We start from the raw sequence: 23,556 nt of genomic DNA, 5'->3' as shown, positions 1-23,556 counted from the left end.
CAATTGGCTGTTCACATTTGAACAGCCAATCGCAGCGATCGCCGCGAGGGGGGATGTCTGCTGTCAGGGACAGCAGACATCTCCAAACTGTCACCGCGTCTATAGACGCGGTGACAGTTTATAAAACCATGACGTATATATACGTCTTCGGTCGGGAAGTACCTCCCGACCATGACGTATATATACGTCATATGTCGGGAATATCTGTCTGGAAGCATATATATATATATATATATATATATATATATATATATATATACACATATACATACATATATATATACATATACATACATATATATATATATACATATATATACACATATATATATACATATATATATATATATATATATATATATATATATATATATATATATATATATATACACATATATATATATATATGTGTATATATATATATATATATATATACATATATATGTGTGTATATATATATATATACATATATACACATACATATATGTGTATATATATATATATATACACATACACACATATATATATATATATATATATATATATATATATATTTATATATATATATTTCATTAGATCCATTTTATTATTTACTGCTGCTGCTGCAGCTTGCGGGGGGGGGGGGGTGGGAGGGGGGAAGCGCTGCGTGCGCTGAGTCTGTTGCTGCTGGGGGAGCCGGGTGAGCCTGCTGTGCCCCGGAGCTGCCGGGTGAGTGCCGGGTGGGTGGGAGGGGGTGCTGCTCATCGGTGGTGATCGGTGCTGCACCGATCACCACCGTTTTCTGTGTTACCGAGCGGCTTAGCCGCCGGTAACACAGGAAACGCTGTGATTGGCTGTTCAGATTTGAACAGCCAATCACAGCGATCGCCGACCGGGGGGGGCACCCCTGCCCCCCTTGGGCGGCGAGGGGGGATGTCTGCTGTCAGGGACAGCAGACATCTCTTAACTGTCACCGCGTCTATAGACGCAGTGACAGTTAGAAGCCATGACGTACATGTACGTCAAATGTCGGGAAGTACTTCCCGACCATGACGTACATGTACGTCAAATGTCGGGAAGGGGTTAAAGACAGTGGCAGATTCAGAACTTGTGTAAAATAGATTTGCGCTCTGTCATTTCTTTCTTGTTGTTCTTACATGTATTACCTGTTCATTGTTCAATTACATTTTCAGTCCAGTGAAATGTGATGCAATGCATTCAAGGTGAATAACATGTATCAATTAGAAAAGGTTGGTAAAAGTCTGAGATGGAATATCTTATGCAATTTTATTCATGGTAAGCAAGTATTTTTTCTTTCCATAAAACTGCAGACTCAGGGGCTTAGTTATCACAACCTGTATTTTTAATGCGATAAGCATTTTTTTGCGTAAATTCATAAAGTGAAAAGGATCTAATTATACTTACGATAATTCCGTTTCTTCCGATCCACTCCATGGCAGCCATTACTCTGGTTATTTCCTCCTGCTCCTATGTTTAGGCAGGTAGATTTGACTCCGTCCACCTTGGGTATATATCCTCCCCTTCCTCCACACCCTGCAGTCTTTTGAGTGTCTCCTATATAAAGGATAATTACAGGGAGGGAAATCTAGGCTGCCATGGAGTGGATCGGAAAAACGGAATTATCGTAAGTATAATTAGATCCTTTCTTCCTCACCCTCCATGGCAGCCATTACTCTGGGATGTACCAAAGCAAAACTATAATAAGGGAGGGATAATGAAAAACCACACAACTAGATGATGCTCAAGAAGGATATATTAAACATAATCACAGTACAGCTTGTTGGAGCACCACCTTCCCAAAGTGGGCGGGAGATACATCCAAATTATAATAATTGGAAAAAGTATGAATGGAAGACCATGTAGCTGCGGCACATTTTTCTTTCGCTGAGAGCAGCGCTCTGTTGGCCCACGACGTCGAGACTGCCCTAGTGGAGTGTGCCTTTAGCTTCTCTGGAGCTTCCATGTTGTTTTCTCTATAGGCAAACGAGATAGCTTCCTTGATCCATCGGGCTATCGTTCCTTTAGAGGCTGCTTCTCCTTTTCTCGGTCCCGAGTGGAGAATGAAGAGCTGTTTCACCTTCCGAAACTCACTCATTCTCAGAAGATAGACTGAAATTGCTCTGTGAACGTCTAATTTATGCAATCTTTCCTCTTCAGCATCCTTTGGATTTGGAAAGAAAGTTGGCAAGACTACTTCCTGATTCAAATGAAACCCTGAGACTACCTTTGGTAAGAAACCAGGATTTGTTCTTAGTACTATCTTATCAGGAAAGACATTTAGGTACAGATGTTCTGACCACAGTACCTTTAGTTCGCTCACTCTCATGGCAGAAGTGATAGCTGTTAAGAAGATGACCTTCCAGGTAACGTACTTCAAAGATACCTGGTCCAATGGTTCAAAGGGAGCAGACATAAGGACGTTCAGAACCAGATTCAAGTCCCATGGAGCCAATGGTTCCTTAAGTCTTGGACGTTCTCTCTTTAATGCCTTTATGAATTGTTTGATGAGAGGATCATCTGACAGTTTCCTATCCAGGAGGACAGATAGAGCAGAAATCTGAACTCTTAAGGTAGAGGCTGCCAGTCCTAGTACAAAGCCATCATAGAGAAATTGTAGGACACAAGGTGTTCCGAACCTAATGTTTTCAGGATACGTTTAAACCCAGGACAGAAATTTCTTCCAGACCTTGTGGTATATTTTTGAAGAAACTGCCTTCCTTGCTTTCAACAGAAAGCCTGCCACCTGCTCTGACACCCCTTTCTCTGTCAGAATCACCCGCTCAACATCCAGGCAGTCAATTTCAATGTTTTGATGTCTGGATGGAGTAGTGGACCCTGATGCAATAGATCGGGGATCATAGGCAGAGTCCAAGGCCCCTGCACCACCATCCTGAGGACAGTTGGGAACCAGCTCCGCCTGGGCCAGTAAGGGAGAATGATCACTACTGTGACTTGTTCCTGTCGTATTTTCTTCAGGATGCGAGAAATCATCGGGAAAGGGGGAAACACATAAGCGAGTTTGAACTCCCACTTTAGGGAGAACACATCGACTCCTTCTGACCCTGGAAGATGGTACCTCGAGAAGAAGCGTTGGACTTTCTTGTTTATGTGTGTCGCCATGAGGTCTATTTGAGGGACCCCAAACCTTTGTGTTATTTCCCTGAACACCTGCTGATTTAACTCCCATTCCCCTGGCCATACTTGTTCCCTGCTGAGGAAGTCTGCCAGAGTATTGTTTTCTCCAGGGACATGCAGAGCTGACAGTGACAGCAGATTTGATTCTGTCCACAGCAATATTTTTGCGACTTCTCCTAACAGGGCTTGACTCTTGGTGCCGCCCTGTTTGTTGACATATGCCACTATGGAGGTGTTGTCCGACAATATTCTTAGATGTTTGTGCTTTACTTGATCCTGAAAGTGACGCACTGCATTTACTACTGCTCGCCTTTCCCTTTGGTTGGAAGACATTGTGCTTTCTGCTTCTGACCATAGGCCTTGACAGCTTGCTTCCTGCATATGTGCCCCCCAATCAGAGGAACTTGCGTCTGTGGTCAATGTCACGTAGTGAGGCTGAGATAGCGGAGTGTTTCAGGAATGGACTTTGCCACCATACCAGAGAATCTCTTGCACCTTGACTTAAATCTACATTGGTATTTAGGTCTAAATGCACTCTCCTGAGAGCCAGAGCTTCTGCTTGCAGAATCCTCATCCGTCACCTTGCCCACGGGATTATGTCTATGGTGGATGACATCATCCCTAGAAGACGAAGAACTAGACGCAGAGATGACTTCGTCTGACTCTGAACTAAGGCAGCTAACTCTTGGATCTTGACGCACCTCTCTTGGGACAGATAAATCGTGTACTGGGTAGTATCTATCATCACACCCAAGAACTGCAGGTTCTGACATGGTTTGAGATGGCTTTTGTCTCGATTGACCAACCAGCCATGTGTCTGTAGAATTTATATTGCACTTTGGACTGCTAGTTCTACTTCCAGCTCTGATCTTCCGCAGATTAGGAGATCAACCAGACAGGACCACATGGCTATCCCTTGTAACCAACAAGACTCACTATGACCTTTGTGAAAATCCTTGGAGAAGATGATAGGCCAAAGGGGAGACATATGAACTGCAGATGTTGATTTACCACATGAAGCCTGAGAAACTTTCTGTGCTTTGGGTGAATGGGTACATGAAAGTAAGCATCTTTCAGATCCACCGATGCCATGAAATCGGTCTGCCTTATGCCTTGTACTATGGATTTCAGAGTTTCCATCTGAAACTTTTTGTCCACAATGTATTTGTTTAAGTCTCTGAGGTCTAATATTGTCCGAAAAGGCCCCTGATGGCTTCCGAACCAAAAACATTTTTGAGTAAAAGCCGGCCCCTTTCTCTCCGGAAGGAACTGGTTCTACAGCTCTGGATTTTAACAGATCCTTGATTATTTGTCTCAAGGCCTGTATCTCTTCTGAATCTGTAGGGTCTCTTGACTTCAGAAACCTTTTGCTTATTGGAACCTGCTTGAACTCCAGCCTGTATCCATATTTTAGCACTGAAAGGACCCATTTGTCCTGTACTGACTTTTCCCACTGGTGGACAAACTTCAATAGTCTTCCTCCCACTGGGATGGACTCTCCTGTGTATTCGCTGTCAGAACTTCTTGAACCCCCTTCTGGAGGCCTGACGAAAGGACTGTCTTGTAGACACAGAGAATCTACCATACTGTCTACCAGGCCTATAGGCCCTGGCTTCCTTGAATTGGTCTCTAGATGACTGACCATGATATCTCTGCTTCTTATCTTGCGGCAATCTAGCCGACTTACCACAGGACATTCGTTGGATAATTGACTCCAACTTATTTCCGAATAATAATGACCTTTCATAGGGAAGTGAGGCTAGTCTATTCTTTGAACTTGCATCTGCTGACCAGCTGTGCAGCCATACTGCCCGCCTTGCTGCCACACCTGCCGCCATGGACTTAGCAGCGTACTCTACTACATCCAAAGATGCCTCACACAAAAAGTCAATGGCTTTCATCATGACACCCAGGCTTTTCTGAAAATATTGTCTTGAACACATTTTCCTCAATATCAGTGGCCAAGGATGAGCCCCATGCTCTTAAGGCCCTGGAGGTTGACGCCATAGCAACCCCAGCTTTTAAGGATACTGCTGAGGCACCATGCACTTTCTTCAGTGCACCCTCTGCTTTCTTGTCCATACTGTCCTTGAGACTAGCACCATCCTCAAGAAGGATTGTAGTTTTTGACACAACTTCGGCCACCGCCGCATCAACCTTAGGGACAGTACAGTATTTCTCAAATGCTTCATCCTTGATTGGGAACATCCGTTCCAATCTTTTAAAGTTACTAGACTTCCTGTCCACTTTCTGAAATTGACCAACCATTAAGTCCATAAGTACTTTATGCACCGGGAAGTTTCTAGTTTTCACAACCCTGTCTTCAAACAGGACATCACGGACCTCCTCCTTATCTTTAATGTCCATAACCTTGTAAATATACTACAGGAGATTATCAACCAAATCTGGATTGTATGACCTCTCCTTCTCAGTAATCTCCCCAGATTCATCACCAGTAACATCATCTGTATCTTGTACCAGTAACAACGAATCTGTGTCATCATCATCACAGTCTAAACTGACTTTGGACCTTGTTCTCTTAGTCCCCTGCATATCCTTTAACTCATCCTTCGTAACAAAGGATTTCTTCATCCAGTCCATTAATTGGAGCATGGTCAAAGACTGTGCCTCTGCAGGCTGCCTGCAGCCCTTTCATATATGGACATCCTTTTCAGGAGGGAAATCCTTGTCACATAGCATACAAGTACTGGACAAATTCTTGGATTTAGACTTCTTTTTTCCAGAAGCTTTAGACACACTAGAATCAGATAGATAAAAGCCTATCACTTAACTGCCCTAAACTTTGCATAGCATGTAGCAATAAAAGTGCCTCACTGAGGACTTACCTCTCCATGGCAGTTTCAGCTTCAGGGGGGTAGAAACGCTTACAGGATCCATCTGCAAACTTCACACTCAGATCAGCATACAAGCTGTGACAGTGTGTAAGATCCAGCATTTTTAAATCCGGCGCCGGGCATTTGCACATGCACAGAAGTGCCTTCCGGACGCCGCCGCGTCACATCCGCCTTGCGTTCCAGCCGCCCGAGCATCACATCCGCCTTGCGTTCCAGCCGCCCGAGGCATGGGCGTCCTAGTTCACTGCATCCGCCCACCTCCGGCCTGAAGCGCTGAGCCACCTGTTCCCAGCGCCGCACCACTGCCAGCATGGACTCAGTATGGAGGGGCAACAGAGTGGATGCCGCAGGACACGGCCTGATATCTGGCAGCAGTTCCAGGCACACAGCGCAGGACGCAGCCTGATGAGTGCCTCTTCCCCCGGGGAGCCACCCTGCAGCCTGGCCACGCAGGGACAATAGCTGCAACAAATGAGGTAACCCAGGCACAAAACAAAAAACCTATCTACCTATCCTAAAACTTTGAGACAGGAAAAAGACTGCAGGGTGTGGAGGAAGGGGAGGATATATACCCAAGGTGGGCAGAGTCAAATCTACCTGTCTAAACATAGGAGCAAGAGGAAATAACCCAGAGTAATGGCTGCCATGGAGGGTGAGGAAGAAATATATTTTAAACAGATTTGCTGAAATTTAGATTTTGGGATAGTGTATCGCTATCAAGCTGCTTCCTGGTTCACATCCCTATAGCACACTTCATATGTGCAGCCAGAATACTTGCATCAATTGGGGGGTAACAGAGAGGGAGCTCCTTCCAAATAATAATATGCAAATTAGTAGCACGTAGGGTACTATAGGATTAATTCATTTGTAGATCAAGTTAAAACTGCACCCTGGTCCATACCATGGTGTAGGTTTACACATGCTTGCTGGGTGCCCGGGAGTGCACGACCCATGCTTCCCCAAAGCAGGTCATGTGGAGGATGGTCCGGGATGCAGTATACATGGTCAGATCCTGCAGTCGGGACCTCAGGAATGTGAAGAAGAGGTACGGCAATATCAAATGTGTCCTTAAGGCCAAAATGGTTAAGGAGCACCATTAGTGTCCTGGGATAGAAGGTGGATGAGCTGTACCAGTGCATTACACAGAGTTGAAGCAGTTGGTGCACCCAGGAGTGTGTGTAGAGGCCAGCGTCCATCCAGCATCCCCATCTCATCCTGTTGAGTACTTGTAAAACTGTTTTTTTTTTTAACTGTAACAATTTCTATGCCCCCACTTCAAAATCCCTACTTCAACCACTGGTTTGAATGATGATACAGTACCCGAGTGCAGTTTTTACTCTATATATTTTAACTATACATGAAGAAGTACACCCAAAACAAAATAAAAAATGTATTCTGCCTACTTCACATTATTGTATATTTAAAAAAACAAAACCAGAAAAGATGCATATGGTTTGACAGTTGTAAGCCACAGTAAATCTGATTACTGGACACTCATTAGGGAGATAACAAGCATTTTCTAGAGTACATCATATTACACATTTTATTTATGTTTTTAGATTAAGAATCAAAAGTCCTCATTCTACTGGCTGCATGCACAAAAGTGTATTTCTCGTGCTTCATTTATTAATTATTCTTGATTGAGCTGCCAACATTGTCTAAAAGTATTAAACAGAAGAAACAGAGCTTACAGCAGTGAACAATGGTGGAATCAGAAAATCTTCTAGAACTGATTAAACCATCCAGAGCCAGACACTCAGGGATCAGAGATAAGGTAACATCATTTGTCTACCTAATCCTGATAAAACACTGCTTTATCTTTAGAAATTGTGTTCTTTAAATAAAAATGTAATAATTGGAAGAAAATGTATAAAGATCACCTAAGTAACAAGTGAATTTCCATTTAACTAATATCAGTGCATTTTAGTGAATGCAGGGAAATATGTTAGGTATTTTATCCACAATATTTTAAATGCATTCAAGAGATTATATGAAAAAGTGATTGCTACATTAGTCTCTCTCTAAGGACCTAATGCCATCTTGTTCGGTGTAATCATCTTAAATTTTAATCTCTCTACATTTGCATTGTGTCTATATGCTTTCCCTAGTTTCTAAATTCATTCGAACAGATGTGTCCTTTTACATGTGAAAACAGCTTGTACCAGCAAACTCAATATGGCCTGGTATTTATGCTGAAAGTTATTGTTGTTTGGACAGCACATATATCAAAATGTAAAGTCAATGTGCCAGACACGTCTTGCCATACACATTCCCTAAAAAGGATTTATTGTTAATTGTGAATGATCATACCTTGCGGAATAACGGATAATGGAAAATGGTGACTTGAACTGTACATGTGGGGATTTCTATTGAGATGAGCCGAAGGTTTTGTAGGATTTCGGCATACCTTGCTAAGGCCTAATGCACTTGCTGGCTTACTGTTCAACTTTCTTTAACTGACCTTGTTCATTAAAAGTGCATGTTACATAATGTATTTCTCTAATGAGGCCCTAAGTAATGGAGTCTGATTGGACTGGCACCATGCCTTCTAATTAGAATGATAAATTGAATTGGCTGATCATCTCTTGAGGGGTGAATGGCATTAAGGACAAATGACAAGGTCATTCTGTCAATACCATCCATTATATGCAAACCTATAGTACAGGAAGTGCATCAGTTATATGCTCAAAAAGGCTTCAGTTTAACTGTTAGCAAAAAGTAGTAATGGCCATGAAATTATTGGTAAATAAATAAGTAGGCCAAAATCTTAAGTCCTCTGCAATTATGTTTAAATCATGTATGTTTATACTGGTGCAGGGTTGAATGTACATGTGTCCAGAAAACTAGAAAATACACATGTTTATGCCTAAATCCAAACATATATCAATGTACATCCAGTTCCTTGCCAATAGCACCTGCACCAGGTGTATGCCTAATATGATCAATAAAGAACGCACCCACCAGTTTTAAGAGGTGATTCTGCAATCAGACAATCTAAAAATGGTTATCACCCAGAGCAAGCCCTAGGCATATGCAGTGAAGGTAAATTCCTAGGGGGATCTGGGCAGTCTGGACATCTAAACTCTAATTATTGCAGCCACTGTATCTTCCCTGTACTCATGGTGGCAGATGATAATAATAATAAAAACGTTTTTTTGTCCACTGCGGCACAGAGTGCTTGACATGATGTCACTCTGCAAAACTGAGACAGAGCAGAGATGGGCAGCAAGTGGTGGGTGACCAGGAGACATACAATAAGTGTAATAAGTTGGAGATACACTTGTGTGGGCTGGATCCAGAGTTTGCAGGGATACATTCATGTTGTTTGAGATATTAATTTTACAACTATGTGTGATCGAGAGGCACTTGTGTGGGCTGGAGAAACACAATGTGGAACGATGCTGGAGAGGGCACCAGTAAAATGTTGTCTAGGGCACAAAATTGGTCAAGACCATCTCTGCCAACACACACTTGCAAGGTAATAAGTAAAGTACTTTTACTGCACTTAAACTGCATCCCTCCTCTCCCCACTTATACAATCATAATCAGAAGGTTCAGATAACACTGTTTACATATAGACATAAATGTACCCTTTTCATTTTTGGCTGTGCCATAAGATTTACATCAAGCTTTTAAGCTTATTTAACTTTAGTTTTTAAATTACTATAGTATTATGTATACTTCTCATTATTTATGTCACAAAGACAATTCACATCCCATGTGTTATCATAGTCTACGCAATATTAAAATTCACATTGCAATGTATGGTACCACTGAGTGCAATTGAATATCTCCCCTTTTTTATTTGGAAGATTTCTTGTAGTGCAAAGTGTATATACAGCATATTAACTTATTACAGATATAGTGAGTCATGATGGTTTATTACTGTTTTTGATATCTGTATCACAATTGCAAAAACAACAAAAACGAATATGCAGAGCAGAAACTAAAACAGTATTCATCAGGGTAGGGGCACTTTAACAGAGGAGGACCGTGTGCGGACTCTAGATAGGCCCCTCCTCTCAGCTGAGAAGGTCTCCAGAAATATGGCACCTGCCATATCCTGGAGACTAACTTCACTGGCGAAGGACTCTGGAGATGTGGGTATTACATAGGTGCGGTTTGTGTGGTGTGGGCCCTCCTGGGTTCAGGGGCCCATGTGCACCACACACTCTGTACCCATTATAGCAATGCCTATGCATCAAGAACTATTTTAGTTACTATTTGTGTCTAAAACAATTCTACAATCTAAATTATATCACAAGCAATCAATTATTTTCCAAAAGGTCACAAAGTACTGAACAATTTGATTGCGATTAGAAATACACTCGCAATTTAACAAGGGGCTTTTCCTTTTCCAGTCCACTGAAAATTCTTACATTAACTATCCATGCTGTATTAGGCCCATAGGGGGTTATTCTAATTGGTTCGGTCCCACTCGAATTCTCAAGGGGGACCAATGTTTTGCATCTGCGCATGTGAAAATGCAGGGTTTGCGCAGGCACGGCAAACTACATGTTCCCCGTCCTGCTCACACCTAGTAGTTTGTGTGTGTGTGTGTGTGGGGGGGGGGGGGGGGGTGGCGGCGGGGGGGCACAGCCCATGGGAATGCCCAGCGTTTCATGGGTGTTTCCATTGGTGGGCGGCGTTTAGTCCACATGCAACACTGCAAAATTCACAGTGTTGCTTGTGGACCAGAATAAGGTCCATAGTGTATACACACTGAACCATTTCAAGAATTTGTTGTAACGAATGGTTACATGATGTTAGTTTTTATCCATTTTCAAGAAATCCAAAATCCATAATTCAAATATTAAATCTGAATTCCAGACCAAAACATTTGACGTTGGTTTTACAAAACCAAAACAAAATATGATGATTAAATTAGAACCAAAAACACAGATTTCTGCACACATCTCTACATAAAGCAAATATAATTTCTTAAAAAAATAGTTTGTCATTTTGTAATCCAAGATACTGTAAGCAGATGTGAAATAAAAACTGATATTAGCAGTCAACAGAATACAGTATAATGTAGACTTTATTAAACTTGCCAATCAGAATGACTTCTTTCTGGGGTGTGATCAATTGATTAATAACTTACAGACATTACATGGGCTATGCGTTAATGTCATCATATCCATCTAGTGCAATTACACATAATTTTCTTTATTAGTGAATACACATTTTGATGGTCATTTTGTTTGGGTGATGTGGGCAACATTATATAATACCCCTTTTAGACATACTACCCGGAATTTTGGCCAGGATGACCTAGGATTTTCAACCCAGTTCAATCTGGGGATTTTAGTTACAGACCATCTTAAACACTACGTCAGACCCTGGAAATCCTGAGTAGACCCCTTTAACACATAAGTTTTTCAGGCATTTCACGGTTTCATCATTACAATAGGACACTTTGCTGACTCACAAGATTTACAAAGGTGGGGGCTGACTACAAAAGGGCTTGTGTGGAGTTCCCACAATACATTGCTGTTATAACTGTTGAGGACATGTGGATATGCTCTTGGGGATTTGCTCTGTTATGCAGCTGATGATGCTTGGATTAAGCTACACACATTGTTCTTCATTGCACATTGTGAGCTGCAGAGAAAGAGGCATCATTTTTTGGTGGAGAGGAAGGCCAATCACCGGCATTACTTATACCAAAGGAGAACCTTGATTATGTCCTGCATCTTGTCCATAATGCATGTAACCGGTAGGTCAGCTCCCAAACTGTGGGCTAGAGATCAGAAACATGGACTGGTTTTCTGGGCTACGGTGGAGGTATTTGAGGATAACCATTTTAGGATGTTGCGTGCAACCTTTAATTATCTTTTAGAACTCCTCTCCCTGGCACTTACCAGGCAAACAACCCATTGGAGAGAGCCCATTTCCTTAAACAGTTGACGGTCGATTGTCTTGTGGTGGTATGCCACCCCTGGTGAGTAACGGACAATATCATGTTTGTTTGGTGAAGGCATCTTCACAGTGTGTGTTTTGGTGCACTGAGTGACAAAAGGCAATCCTGGATTCCTTATATCACCGGTTCATTTACCTACCCAAGGGGCAGAGACTGGATGAGACCGTGTCTGGGTTTCTGCGTCACGGATATCCACAGTGTTTTGTTGCCATTGATGGCACCCACATACCCATAACTGCTCCTAGAGACAGCGCAGCGCACTACAACCAAAATGGGTGGCAATCATTCTCCAAGCGGACCATAAATATTGGTAAGTACCTTTATTAGGTTGGGCGGGGGGGGGTTCAATGAGATCTGTATAGAGCACTGATCTCCAGCTGTTGTGAAACTATACATCTCAGCAAGCTCTATCGTAGTTTTTGCATTCATTAGGAGCAAAACTGGTGCAGAGCATCCTGTGACTTGTAGTTTCACACCAGGTGCAGAGCTATTGGTTGGAGAGCACTGGTATAGAGTATTTTTAACAAACTCAGGGGGTTGTTCTGGTTAATTCGTTAAGATGCGAATTTGCATCCTTGCGAGTGAACTAGATCCCGCTTTGCGAATGGTGATACGCCGGTTCACTGTACTTTCGCAATGGCTGCAAATGGATGTTTTACGTAAATGTCACAGACCATCGAAAGATGTGGAAGGTGCACCCATATGTAAGGTAATTGTGAGCTTTACATATGCGTATATGCTTGGAGGGAAGTGGCCGGGCAGCTTAAATCCGGTAATGCCAGCTGCCCTCCCCCCGGCATGTCCCTCATGGCTTTATTAGCGAGAAAACGCGCAGCATTCTCATGTGAATGCCCATGAAACTGTAAAGAAAGAAAGAAAGAAAAAAGACTCTCTCTTTTTTTGGGGCACTCTTTAAGACTGATTACTCAAGGTAATCTGTAAATTTCTAGTGGTAGTTGTTAATCCTAGTTTACATCGGCTATGAGGTACCCACCATCACCCTTGCCCTTGCCCTTAATTTGGCGTGATCGCAGTTAGAGGTGGGCCACTCCCATGTAGGTTGACCCTAGTAGCAGTTATACCGGGGTTAATAGTGTTTCACTAGTCTAGACAAAAGTGGGGGGAGCCGCCCTGAAGTGGGGTTCCCCTGATGAATGTGGTTCCCTAAAATGTAACTTTTAATCGTTTATTAATTAAGATAATAGACCAGACAAAACATTTAAACAATGACACACATTACACATAAACATATATGACAGTGAGATGGTGTACCGGATAGAAACTGTATCGCCTTGTAATCCTGAACAAGGATACTGAAAAGATACTGTGTCACAGATTGTTACATACAGTTAAATGCTTACCCTGTATAGTTACACTTATTACCAGGAAACCCTGGATGGGCAAGTTTCAAGTGTATATAGAAAGTCACAGTTCATCAATACCTTTTTCATGCGCCACGAAGGGCGTCAACATCACCATAACATTTTCAAAGTGAAAAAATCCTATAATCACTGGTGGAACAAGTATAGTATGCACATACACTTTTAATCTACGCCACGGAGGGCTCGTACACCTTTAAACCACATATATCACTGTCATAATGTGAAATTTTAAAATTTACGAGCTAGGAAGTGCGTCACAACTCGTATTCAAACATTACACAAGTGCGCAAATTTCAACAATAATTTGTTACACCGCTAGCAAGCAGATCAGATCTATAAAATTTGTTCTTAGCAGTTCTTGACCCCCTAACTGCCAAGAACTGCTAAGAACAAATTTTATAGATCTGATCTGCTTGCTAGCGGTGTAACAAATTATTGTTGAAATTTGCGCACTTGTGTAATGTTTGAATACGAGTTGTGACGCACTTCCTAGCTCGTAAATTTTAAAATTTCACATTATGACAGTGATATATGTGGTTTAAAGGTGTACGAGCCCTCCGTGGCGTAGATTAAAAGTGTATGTGCATACTATACTTGTTCCACCAGTGATTATAGGATTTTTTCACTTTGAAAATGTTATGGTGATGTTGACGCCCTTCGTGGCGCATGAAAAAGGTATTGATGAACTGTGACTTTCTATATACACTTGAAACTTGCCCATCCAGGGTTTCCTGGTAATAAGTGTAACTATACAGGGTAAGCATTTAACTGTATGTAACAATCTGTGACACAGTATCTTTTCAGTATCCTTGTTCAGGATTACAAGGCGATACAGTTTCTATCCGGTACACCATCTCACTGTCATATATGTTTATGTGTAATGTGTGTCATTGTTTAAATGTTTTGTCTAGTCTATTATCTTAATTAATAAACGATTAAAAGTTACATTTTAGGGAACCACATTCATCAGGGGAACCCCACTTCAGGGCGGCTCCCCCCACTTTTGTCTAGACTAGTGAAACACTATTAACCCCGGTATAACTGCTACTAGGGTCAACCTACATGGGAGTGGCCCGCCTCTAACTGCGATCACGCCAAATTAAGGGCAAGGGTGATGGTGGGTACCTCATAGCCGATGTAAACTAGGATTAACAACTACCACTAGAAATTTACAGATTACCTTGAGTAATCAGTCTTAAAGAGTGCCCCAAAAAAGAGAGAGTCTTTTTTCTTTCTTTCTTTCTTTACAGCAACATTTACTCTCCTGGGTGCACCTCCACAGCTTCTATAAATAAAAAAACACGGAGGGAATTTACCCCCTAAAAATTAACCTTGACTATTGTGGATCTACATACTGTATCATAATTGCCATATTTGATTCAAACTTGTGCACTAGTCGCCATCCCCCTTCCCCTATCCCCCCAAATAATGCCCATGAAACGCTGGGCGTTCCCATATGCCAATGGACCAGCCCATCGCCCCACCCCCTGCCCTCCACCTGCAAAGATGGGCGCAGAAATGTGAAAGAAAAGCAGCGCACATGTAATTACTGTACCAAGTGAATCAATTAAATACTAAATCTATATCTCTCTATATCTATATATATATATATATATATATATATATATATATATATATATATATATATATATATCTATCTATCTATCTATCTATCTATCTATCTATCTATCTATCTATCTATCTATCTATCTATCTATCTATCTATATATATATATATATATATATATATATATATATATATATATATATGGATGTGTATATATGTTCCCTATGGACTCCAAAACGGCGTGACCGATTTTGATGAAATTTTCAGGCAATCTTCAGATTAGCCCAGTGGGTGATTATGTGAAGTTTGGTAGCGAACGGATCAACAGAATTCTTTTTTGCAATTAATTGATCGCGCCACGAATGAGATTTCGTTCCCGCCGAACTTCTGTCAAATGCAACTGAATATTCAAGCCATTGTCGACAAGGTATTCCAAAATCTAACAACCAACTACAAAAATCCAAAGTCATCTGGCTATAGATAATTAGTGCTTCCCGTGCAAATCCGGGGTGGGTCGCTAGTATTTCAGAAATGAAAAAATGATAAATACAATGATAGAGCAATGATAATAAAAACAAAATGAATATGCAGATCAAGTGCTAATCGTATTGTGCCCACTTTTAAAGCATGTAAGTAACCTGCACTGTACCAAAGGCAGAGGTCCCAAATGGATGGAGTCTAAAAACTATGTACTCCCTTAACGTAAATATTTCTGTATATGGTCAACTCCATACTGTTCGGAGAAAGGGAATGTTTCCCATTCCATAAGCTTTCCCCAAATGAGGGTGGAGATTGTGGCTGATTGGGTTTGAGGTATTCAGAATTGGGTACAAATGAATTTGGAGAGTGCACTTTAGGCACATACAGAGAAGCATGTGCAAATGATTGTGGAGACTGTGCTTGGGGACTATATACGTTTTGGGATGGCAATGGTGCTGTGTATAGTGACCGGGCTTGGAACACTAGTTGGCGTAGAAATTCATGATTTTCTCTACTAAGCTTTGCCTAATCCTGCCTTACCCTGTCATGCATAGATATTTGGGTAAGCAATTTGTTCTGTAGTTTGCATTCATTTTCCATGAAGAGCTACATTCTGGCATCTCCTTTATAACAGTACCTAAACATTTACGTACTTCACTGTTGGGAAACCTAACGTAAAATAAATATCAGCGCCATCTAAAGAAAACACCGCTATATCTAGATGTCATGTCGGCTAAAGTAGACACTTCTATCATAGCATTTGGGGCATTTAAAGGGTCTTGCAGGCAGGGATAAACCAGGGGTACTTACTGTTATTGCGCAGTGTTGGCATGCCTCCCTGGGTCTCTTGAGACTATCCCCCTGGCTCTGCTGTGTTGCTGTCACATCAGACGCACTGTCTGTCTTGTCTTATTCCACAATGGCATCATCATCGAACAGAAGTTGTGATGGCGGCGGGCTCTGCAGACTGCACTGTGGTGTTGCTGCTGGTGTCTCTGGCGGCAATGCAGCATTACTTGATGATGAAAGGGCAACAGGGTTGTATAGGGCTGTAAGGCCAAAAACCACATTGCACAGATTGTACAAGGGCCACTCCATGCATCCAGCTCCACTTTGATTGCAATTCTGGTCATGGGGGGTGGCGGCCTGTGCGAGTGGTGGGCATAGGCGAATCTAGAAATACGGTAATGAGTGGTCACAGATCCAAATACTGAAGCAGGTTGGATGGTGAAAAGGGGGCGTGGCCTCATGGAAAATAGGCATTTCATAACAAAAATGGGCGTGGTATTACACATTAAATCCCACACCGTAATTCCCATTACACATATTAGCAAACTCTGTAATATCCTTAACAAATAAAGCCACACACCGTAATGACAATTACACATTATGCCACACATAATGATGCCATTACATATTTGACACATAAGATCCGCTTACCTACATGTTCATTGCTAGGGGGTTCTTGCTTGATGCCAGGGGCTTCATACTCAATGCCAAGGGGGCTTCATGCTCGTTGCCAAGGGGGATAACATGCTTGTTGTCAAGAGGGAGTTGTTAAATGCTCATTGCAAAGGGGGAGTGGGGATTGCTCATTGCTAAGGGGGAACACATGCTTGTTGCCAAGAGGGAGTGAATTGTTCCTAGCCTAGGGGGAGTTAAATTCTCATTACAAAAGAAGAGTGAATTTGTTGGGGGGGGGGGGGGATTGCTCTTTGCCAAGGGAGAGGGGGATTGCTCATTGCCATAGGGGAGTGAAATTGCTCATTGCCATAGGGGAGTGAAATTGCTCGTTGGTAAGGTGTGGTGGGAATTGCTCGTTGCCAAGGGGGAGGGAATTGCTCGTTGGCAAGGGGGAGGGTATTGCTCATTGCCAAGGGGGAGGGTTTTGCTCGTTGCCAAGGGGGAGGGTATTGCTCGTTGCCAAGGGGGAGGTTATTGCTCATTGCCAAGGGGGAGGGTATTGCTCGTCGCCAAGGGGGAGGGTATTGCTCGTCGCCAAGGGGGAGGGTATTGCTCGTCGCCAAGGGGGAGGGTATTGCTCGTCGCCAAGGGGGAGGGACACTGGGCATACACAATTTATAGAAATATGACAGCCGGGCAGAAAAGGGCTGTACACTGCCCAGCTGTATAGTCACTCTCTAACTTCTAAGCAAAGCAGCAGCTCCGACTCTGTCGATCTACCTTCACTCAATACTCCCGCTGGACCTCGAGCCAGAAGCTCACGGCCGGCAGCCAATTAGGACCGACATTGGTGGTATTGGTGGCCGCTCCTGATTGGCTGCTGGATCGCGAGGATGCTGGTATTTTGGGTTTATACAGTAACCTAACAGAATCAAAACATTGGGCCTTATTCTAGTCCACTCTTTCTAACAAAATCCTTGTTAGATGGGCAAAACCATGTGCACTGCAGGTGGGGCAGATGTTACTTGTGCAGAGAGAATTAGATTTGGGTGAGTTATTTTGTTTCTGTGCAGGGTAAATACTGACTGCTATTTTTACACTGCAATATAGATCTCACTTTGAAGTAAAACCCCACCCAAATCTAATTCTCTCTGCACAAGTAACATCTGCCCCACCTTCAGTGCACATGGTTTTGTCCATCTAAGAAGGATTTTGTCAGAAACAGTGGACTAGAATAAGGCCCATTGTTCTGATTCTGTTAGGTTACAATGGGTGCAGGTAAGTTCTCAACATTGCATGTATAAAACCATGGGGAGAGATAGTGTAGTGAGATAAAGTATGATAAGTGACTAACTGCCATTTTACAGGTTGTGTTTGAAAAATGTCAGTAAGAAGCTGATTGGTCCTTTATCTCTCAAGTATCTCTCTCTCCAATGTTTAATACATAAACTCTTTTGTTTGGCTCAAAGTTTATACAAGTCACTATTTTTTTCTTTTTAATGTACTAATGTAGGTGTGTTCATCTTGCCAATGTCCCTTAAAGTTGGTTAATATTAAAAGCAATCCTGGGCAACATAAATAGCTCTATGATCCACAAAATGTATCTTCTCATTATATTAAGATGAGAAGCTTCCCTGGACATTGCTACGGGTAATTTTATTAAACAAGTCATGGTTAACAAATATGTGATTCCTTTGAAACCCCTCTAGAATACAGCAGTGTGCTCTATTCATTTCAAAACTGTGCAAACAAAATACATTTTCCACTCTCCAGTCCTTTGGACTCTGGGTCTGCAAACGTTTCAATCAAGTATTTCCTTATTTCATGATTTAATTTTGCTGTACTGTATTAAACCTTCTCTATCCATCGAGGACTTGGATTTTTTATCTGCTTGTCCTTCAAAGCCAAAACAATGTTTCCACACCTTTCTTTCAAATTTTCATTAGTTTATTTTAAGGTGTTACCCCTGCTAGAAGCTGAGTGTATATAGGTTGAGTATCAAAAACTCAGGCCTTGCCAATATATATGCCAATATACAGGCCAGCCGAGAAGAATGCCGGACCCTGGTAACATTTTGGGGGTGTGGCCTAAGTGTGGGCACCTCCCGCACTTAGGCCACGCCCCAAAAATGTTTAAAGGAGGGTGAAAGAAAACTCTAAAAACTGTAATCTCAGCAGCACTCACCTACAGCATGTGCTGTGCTGACAGCAGGCTCAGCATGACCTCTCACGCTGTCAGTGAAACACTAATGCTGAGCCTGCCATCAGCACAGCACATGCTGTAGAAGTGTGTGCAGCTGTTACTACCTGGGAGGTCTGGAGGGGGAAGAGAGGGGTTGGACCAAGGACCCTGCGGGGCCCCTCCAGCAAGCCTGGGTCCGGGTAATTAGTACCCGCTCCCCCCAGCTCTCGGCTGCCCTGCCAATATATAATAAAAAGAACTGGAAAGATGATTAATCCATTTCTGACTCCTCAACCAGGCTGTGAGTGTAAGGCTTCTAAGACAGTTTATCTGTGTATGTCTGTATTGAACCAGTACTTACACCTGACAACTCAACTGAAGAGGCAAGTGTGAAGAATCCATATGAGGGTTTATTTCAATGATGATTTTCTTGTAATGATGCACAAAACAGTAGGTGAAAGGACAATAATTTGCCAGAGCTCAAAAGGAACCAACTGAAGGCAGTGGCAGACATACAATGTGCTACAGATAGCAAGAAAGGCAGGGCTAATGACATCAGAGCCTAGCTACAGGAAATCTGGAGGGACAATTTTCCCCAGATGCAAAGCTTTGCAAAAGTGTCATGACAGAAACTTAACAGCATATGGAACACATACGTCGTGGGACATGACAGGTTTGCAAAAAATTATAGCCACAGTAGTTTTTTTAATGTCGTCATATTTCTCACCAAAGAGGGGAAAACTCTTAAGTTGAGCTTCATGTCCTGTTAAGACAGTTATATTTATACACACATTTACAGTACTCCCTGAAGATTGCTAAATGTAGAAAAGGCGGTCCTATAATTAAAAGTCAGGCAACTTCGTAGTTGTTAGTTGCTGCAAAGGAGTATTTTTATAGGACATAGAAGGTTACTTTAAGATAAAGATGTAATTTGTATGGGGCTCCTTTTCCATTTATATTTTACAGTACTTGATCACAAAAATCTCATTAAGTAAAATATGCATTTTTCTTGGTTCTGTTTGACTTCATTCAATAACTCCAGAAATCGTAGCCCTATCATAATTTCTGGATGCTTTAAATTGTTTTACCAAGCAATGATTATTTATAATATTATTGTGCTCCCTCTTTACATGGACCTTACAAACTTGGGAAACGTTTAACCCTGGTTAAACAAACAGGAATGGCCAGAAGAAAGGTCAGATTACAATTGAGAAATCAAAGCAACAATGGCAACTAGCACGGGAAAAAAAAAAATATTGGCGCTTTTGGAGTTTGGGGATTTTTTTCCAATGAATAAATAAGTCTTGTTCAGGCATATGGAAATGTTGATACTGTATGTAAATGTGTGTGTAATACCCCTTTCACATCGCAAATGCCGGGTCACACCGACCAACATTTGGACAAAGGTCTAACCCGGGAGTGACCTGGCATTTGCGCTGTTTGGTGCCCATAGTGATCCAGCATATTGCGTCAGGAGGGAGCTGGGAAGGAGACAGCACTGAGGCGATTCTGCTGCCTCCTGCATAGAAGTGCCTGGGTTGCTCGACCTCGCTTACCTATTCACACAGTCCAGCAACCCAGGTCCGACCCGGGAATAACACTGCATTTATCGGAGGTTGGATTGCTGGGTTGCTGTACCTGTGACATAGCCCTGTTACACAGCATGCCGACCCGGGTCCAACTGGCATTGACCCAGTTTATTTGTGTAAAAGAGGTGTTAGAAGAAAGATAAGCAGAAGTGGTACTTATTTACTTAACCAATGTGCATTCTTGCAATTAATAATAAAGAAAACAAATCCTGGTAAAAATGTCCTTATCAGGCATAAGTCAATGCTTTGTCTAATTTGCAACCACAGTCCTGCATCCCAAGATTGATTTTGCATCAGATTTGTCAGCATCAAAACCTCAGAAATCCCATCATAATCTCATCCTTCATCACACGTTTACATTTCTTTGTACCACCTGTCATACAACTACAGTTATAGCCAAAGCCTTGTTGAAGTAATCTCTGAGGTATCATTAAGGAAGCTTAATGAACACTTCATTTTATGGCTATTGAACTATCCGCATGGCTGTATGTTCTGACAGCTATGTGAAGAGCATTTGTAGGAAGAATTTCTGGCAGATTAATAAAGTTGTGCTGTTGAAAAATAAGTGATTACATGAATTATGTATGAGGTACAAATGATGATGCCCAGGTCTAGTAACAAGTAGACATTGTAATGAAGTAATTTGGAAGGACACAACCACTCAATCTAGATAGGTCTTGTTTAAAACTTTAAATTAACAAAAAGATATGTGAGACATTATGGGGGAAATTTACTAAAGGAAATTTGTAAAAAATAGGTGTATTTCGGGATAGTAATTGTCAAAAATAAGTGTATTTCTGGATACAAATACACCTATTTTTTACAAATTTCCTTTAGTAAATTTCCCCCTATATCTCAGTATGTATTTGATTATAACAGTGGAGCTAGACAATAAATTCACTGAAGGCATTTCATATAAGAGCTGTTTTGGTTTAGCACAAATGACAAAAATGCTAATAAAGAAATAAAAAGAAATCAAAGCGGAAAGTTCCGTGTTGCTTGATACACCACAGGATCGTAAATAAATAACAGACCAGAAGTATTGTATGGCTCTGTATTGCAGAGTTCCATATTTGACACTCACGAAGATACAGTATAAGAAACAAAGCTCTGAAGCAGATGGTTTTTTAGATTACCATTGATCTTTAGCATCACTTGACTCAATAACAAGGATACATCTATAAGGCTCTATGGCAATAGAATACATGCAATAACTCAGTGGTGATAACATAATATCTCAGTGCCAGTGGCGTAGCTATATAGCTCAGCAGCCCCCACGGTGGCGGGGAGGCGCAGAGAACATGTGGGCTCTGCGGGGCTATAGTTACCACTTACCCGCTGCTGTCTGGTGGCCTGCCGTCAAGGTCCCGTTTCTCCAGGCGCCGGCTCCTGCTGCTATAATGAAAACTTACACTTAGAAAATGGCTGCCCCCATACTGCAGACCGTATTTGCAGACAAAATTTGCGGCGCGGGGGGGGGGGGGGGGGAATTAGGTAGTTACGCCACTGCTCAGTGCCTATGTGGTCTTTCTTCCTCTAAATCATCCACAGCCCTCTTTCTTAGTGTTAACCTAACCCTGACCTTCAACCTTCTTCACAATTTAATAAGAAAGCACACATAAGGACTAATGGGGCCTACACACTAGGCGATTTCAGGGAATTTTCTAAGTGATCTCACTAGATCACTCAGAAAATGTCCCTATATTGCTCCATGTGCAGTGGCCATAGTAATAGAAATGTGTGGCCCCACCCGTCGCTTATATCCAACATGCTGGATAAATCTACTTAAAATCGCTGGACAGGGCCGGTGCTCTCAACGGAGAACACTGGCCCTCACAGATCGCTCAGCACACAGCACTGACACATCGCTGACACTTCGTTGTGTGCTGAGCAATCTTGCTAAGCGATCTAGCAGACATCTCCCTGTGTGTGGGCCCCATAAGTAACCAGAAGGGGTATGTGCCCTGCCTGAAGGAAAAGGAGTTTATTCCTTCAATTGATTTAATATGAATTCACTTACAGTACTACTTCATTTATTTCAGAAGGGAAGAGCTATACACCCACAAATGTATTGTGTATTATTGTGTGTTGACTATTACAGGGTGTAATTAAATAATTATTAATTCATATATTGTGCTATTTTTTTAAATGATTATTTATTTATCATATATACATGCAATAGAATGCACTTTTAAAGAACATATACTGGAATCCACATGTACATGTCAACATGGGTCAAGGTCGACATGGTTGTAAGTCGACATTGGTTTGGGTCGACATGTCATTATGTCGACACAAGCATTAGGTTGACATGGTCTAGGTCGACACTCAAAAGGTCGACATGGGGTTTTTTACTGTTTTTTACCCAAATGTCAACACAATCGATATGGACACAGGTTACAGTACACCGCGTCCCTCATATGGCTTGCTCCACTCACCATGCATTGGGCAGGGTGCTTCGCTACACTCAGCACACTATTTTATTCTCCCATCATGCCCTAGTGGATGGTAGTGCATGAAATACTGCCTGTCGGCACATGTCGGGTCAAAAGACCAGTCAAAAACCCCATGTCGACCTATTGACTGTCTACCTAGATCATGTTGACCTAATGCTTGTGTCGACCTAATGACATGTCGACCTAAAGCCATGTCGACCTAGAACCAAGTCACCATATGCCCATGTCAACCTAATGGTGTCGACCTAATGATTGTCAACCAACTTGCTGTAGACCAAATGACAGTATTCCATATATTTATTCTCCGTATGTAAACAATGTGTTTAGTAAACAAAACTTGATGTCCTTTTGTTCTACTATTTTGGACAAAAATAATGTTTTGAAATCTCTTCAAATACAACCTTCAAGCCAAGAAGTCAAAAGTAAGATTTTTTTTAATTAAATCTATAAAACTTCACTCTTGACATTTTGGATTTCCGTATTCATTTTGTCACATTTATTATGCATCTATTAAGTGGCTTATACTTGACATTTTAACCAACATATCAAAACCATCAAAACGTTCTTTCCATATTTTTTAAAAT

The sequence above is a fragment of the Crinia signifera genome, chromosome 3 (genome assembly GCF_055691185.1).
Source record: "Crinia signifera chromosome 3, ASM5569118v1, whole genome shotgun sequence".
NCBI lineage: Eukaryota > Metazoa > Chordata > Amphibia > Anura > Myobatrachidae > Crinia > Crinia signifera.
Note: the sequence above shows the minus strand (reverse complement) of the source record.